The following is a 4,292-nucleotide window of genomic DNA, read 5'->3' as shown; positions in this document are numbered from 1 at the left end:
CGCCCAGCTTCATTCTCAATGTGAAAAACTACAAGTTGCTTTTTAAAATCAGAAATGGACTTACTGTGTCCCTGTGTCATGACTATGAAATCAAATAACTTTAGAATATTATAAAGAAAGAGAAATAAAGACAAGTGGAAAGGCACTCTTAACTGTGCGGGGCTGAATGATAAAGTAATCAGTATAATGGAGAGCTGCAGTAGTAAAGACCAGACCTCCAGTGTGTTCTCAGCACTGCAGTAGTAAAGACCAGACCTCCAGTGTGCCCTCAGCACTGCAGTAGTAAAGACCAGACCTCCAGTGTGTTCTCATCACTGCAGTAGTAAAGACCAGACCTCCAGTGCGCCGTCAGCACTGCAGTAGTAAAGACCAGACCTCCAGTGCGCCGTCAGCACTGCAGTAGTAAAGACCAGACCTCCAGTGCGCCGTCAGCACTGCAGTAGTAAAGACCAGACCTCCAGTGCGCCCTCAGCACTGCATATTCAGTTCCCTAATCTCCAGGCTGTGCTTCCCAGCCCCTATACCCCAAAACCTTTAAAACATTCCCCCACTCTCCTTGACTCCATTTCCTTTGATGACATTGTTTCTTTTTTATTTTTAAACTGAGACTATAAAGGCTCTGATAACAGCACTTCCCTGCTTCCACCTCCCCTCCTAAAAAGGAAGGATGGGTTACTTGGGTGTAGTACCACACGTCTGTTACTGCAGCACCTGAGAGGAGCAGGGCCAGCCTGGTGTACAAAATAGAGCGGCTAAATTGATGACTTCCTGTATTGTAAGACTGTTCATTGCACCGTGGTCTGTATCCCACTGCCTCGCCTCATTCAAGGGCTCTTCTCTGTTCTCTTTATTGTGTCGGCAGAAAAACTTGATGCAATGGAGTAGTTTCACATGTCCATCAACCTCCCTATTTCCTGTTCTGTGTGTAGCTAAATTTCTCCAGAGGCCTTAACGGTTACTGCCTTCTGCTCTCCTCTCAAATGAGCCTGACTTTACTCTTGGCTCATCACTGCACGTGCACAGCTCCCATCGCGGTGGAGGTGACCACATCGGATCAAATCCAGAGGCTGCTTCTCTGCCATCACCTTTCTGCAAATACTCGGGACTTTGAAACCTGACCATTTCCTTGAAATCACTCTTCCCTCTTGTTCTGTGACACGGTTTTGCTCTCCTTACCTCATTCCAGTCCCCTCCTCCTCTGTTTGAATCTATATTCAAAAGCTATACTGGAGTTCCCTAGGGCCCTGCTCTTGGTCTTTTTAAAATTCTAAAACATCAGTGAGATATATTTGGCATAAGATAAATTTGCCCATTTTAAGTGCACAATTATATGTTTTTTTTAAATAAATGTATGATATCGAGTATCCATCACCACAATCCAGTACTTGAACATTCTCTTACCCTAATATATTCCTTGCCCAACCACAGCTAATAATTCCAGTCTTTATTCTCAGCCCCAGGCATCTGTCAATCATTGTCCTTACCATTTTCTCCACTGCCACGCTCTGTATAGATGACTTCATTACCATCCTGTGGTTTTATACACTATATGTCCAGGATAGCAGATGTATGTCCTTAGTGCCAACTTCTCTCCTGCCCCTGGACTCGGGTACCAATGGCCGTCTGGTTCCCAATAGCACCTCAGACACTGAACACTATTATTGCTTGTTTCTTCCCAAAGCCTCTTTAACAGCAGAGCCTGCAGCAAGCTTCGGGACTCAAATCTTGCCTCTTGCAAATCATCTGTGTGATTTGAACAAGAAACTTAATCTTCCCGGGATTTCCTCATCTATAAAATAAGGATTAGGGACAGAGATATTTCTGCCAAACCTTGTGGCTCCTGGTCCCTGCTGCCTGGTTGAGTCGCTGCTCACTACCTCATCTAGCTGGACAGACAGCATCAGTGCCATACAGCACCAGCCTGGGGAAAGACCAAAATTCAGAACTCTATGGCTAGTGAATGCACATCATCGTAACTCAAAAAATCCTACATGCAAATGCTCCAAGTGGAGTGTCTGCAGTGCCTGTCTCACGGGATTGATTGATGTAGCCGTAAAACAAATCAACACCTCACCTGGGAAGCATTTAAAACTGAGTGAGCCGCATAGCAAGTCTTTGGTTCTCCAAACTTGAGACACATTAGAATCAGGGAAATAGTGACAAATCTGGGTGCCTGGCCTACACCCCTATACCAATTAACTCAGAACTCCTAAAAATTCTCACATTTAATTGCAATGTAAGGCTAAGGTTGAGAACCAGGGTAGGAAGATTGATTCCAGTGTATGCTGAGTAAGTAAAGATCGACTTGGGTCTCTCTGAAGCTTGGTCACCTGTGTCTGACATATATTATGTCCCTGAATTATTTCATGGCTTTTTTCTTAATAAAAACCTAAAGTTTAGCTGGACGTGGTGGCCCCAGCATTCAATCCCAGCACTCGGGAGACTGAAGCAGGGGGCTCACGGTGAGTTCAAGAGGTGTAGAGATAGAGTAAAACCCTATCTCAAAAAGCCAGAAAGAAAGGGAGAGAGAGAGAGAGAGAGGGAGAAAAGGAAGGACAGAGGGAGAAAATGAAGAGCAGAGGGAAAAAAGAAAGGAAGACAGGCGGAGGAAAAGAAAGAGAGTTGCATTTTGTTACATTTTGTTCTGGTGCTGGACAATCACGTGCTCTGTAGTCCCTCCTCGGCTCCTAAGAATCAGTCGAGGTGGGTGTATAGCAATCTATTAGTGGCTACTACTGACCCTCCAGCCTACTAGTGCTTTGTTTAGATGAAATGCTAGGTTGTGATTTGAGTCAATTAAATTCGAGAGGAAGAGAGAAGGGTACTCTGGGAAAGGTGTTCTCACTGTACAAAGGAACAAAACAGGCAAACTCTCCCTCTGTTCTGAGCCCCTGTTTCTACCTGTGTCTGTAGAGTGACAGCTGGTGCTACCTGCAGCATGGGCACAACAGCTCTGCTATGTGATAGAACAAGAAATATTTTTGGCTCTGACCTCAGCTCTTGAGCTGGAGCTCCCTAGCATTAGGTAAATCTTCCATCCTGATATTTGGTCTCTGATCCCAATGGCTAACACAGAACTCTCGTGATTTCCTGGAGGAAGGAATGCCTGACGGGAAGCTCTTAAAATCTGTGGAGTTTCCTGGAATATACAAAATACATAAGAAGGTAGCTTTTGGCAAGCTTCTAGGCAGCTTCAGAGTGGGGTACTAACCTGCCAGAAAAGCAATGTGATCCTAAGATCATAATGGTCAGATCCTGGAGGAGAGGGAGGAACTGGAGGTTGGGTTGATCACAGACAGCTAGTGCTGAAATCAACCATACCCATATAACAAAGGCTTCAGAAGACAAAACAAAACAAAAAAGTCATAATTTGGAGAACCGCTGAGCTGCAGTTAGTGGTTGGCGCACCCAGAGGGGACATAGAAGCCCTGCACCCATTCAACCACACCTAGCCTTCTCTCCCCGCCCCCGCCCCCGCCCCCCACCCCCACCCTTGCGCGCGCTGGCTGTTTTCACTGCCTTTCTTAACATCTTTTAAAAATAAATGGGTAAACAGACTATTGCCCCGCATTCTCTAAGTCATGCTAGCAAAATTAACTGGGCCCAAGGAAAGGGCCCTGGGAAGCTCTGTAATAGCAGGTTGGTCAGAAGCAAAGATCACAATCTAGAGCTCCTGATCAGCATCTGAAGTACAGGGCAGTCTTGTGGAACTGGGCTCTTACGCCGCCGCCACAGGGGCTGACAGGTCCGGACAGAAAAAGCCAACCGCTGTTCCAGGTTCCCAGTGAACACAAGCAGACTGTGACGCCATAGTTGGCAAAGATACAATTGCCATGGGTTCTTAGTGGGCCCCAGCTGCGTATCCTCCAGTTCAATTCTGACATTGCCTCTCTATAGCAGTATCAGACCCTCTAGGTTGGAGTGTCAGTCTCCAAGGCTTCTTCCCACTGCGGATGATGGTTACAAGCCCTGGGGTTGGGATATAAACTGGAGTCTCCTCTCCTTGGTTTCAATCACGTTGCTCCAGGAGAAGACAGAACTCCGGGAAGCTTGCTGACATTTATTGGTTTATTATGGACAACATTACAAAGTACCGGAAGAAGAGATGGGGGACAGGGGATGGGGGACAAAGAGAGTTCCCATGCCTTTGTCCATCTCCCCACTTTCCATGTACCTCCATAGGTCCAGATATCCAGAAGCACTCCAATCTAAGCCCTGTTCTCTGTGGGTTTTAAAGAGGGCTTCATTGCCTATGATGTTAGGAGAGGAGGTGTGGAAACCCGGCAAGGCCT

At 46.3% G+C, this 4,292-nt stretch overlaps 1 long non-coding RNA gene across 1 annotated transcript; it reads right to left on the bottom strand.

Annotated features, from left to right (window-relative positions):
- Nucleotides 1–561: 561 nt before the first annotated feature.
- Nucleotides 562–3,413, bottom strand: LOC143274151 (uncharacterized). Its single transcript, XR_013052583.1, has 2 exons — nt 1,485–3,413; nt 562–1,089 (listed from the first exon to the last, which is right to left on the bottom strand). It is a non-coding gene; the product is annotated as an uncharacterized LOC143274151 (long non-coding RNA).
- Nucleotides 3,414–4,292: the final 879 nt, after the last annotated feature.

This window comes from Peromyscus maniculatus, chromosome 7 (assembly GCF_049852395.1).
Source record: "Peromyscus maniculatus bairdii isolate BWxNUB_F1_BW_parent chromosome 7, HU_Pman_BW_mat_3.1, whole genome shotgun sequence".
Classification (NCBI taxonomy): Eukaryota; Metazoa; Chordata; class Mammalia; order Rodentia; family Cricetidae; genus Peromyscus; species Peromyscus maniculatus.
Note: the sequence above shows the minus strand (reverse complement) of the source record. Positions and strands in the feature narration are given on the sequence as shown.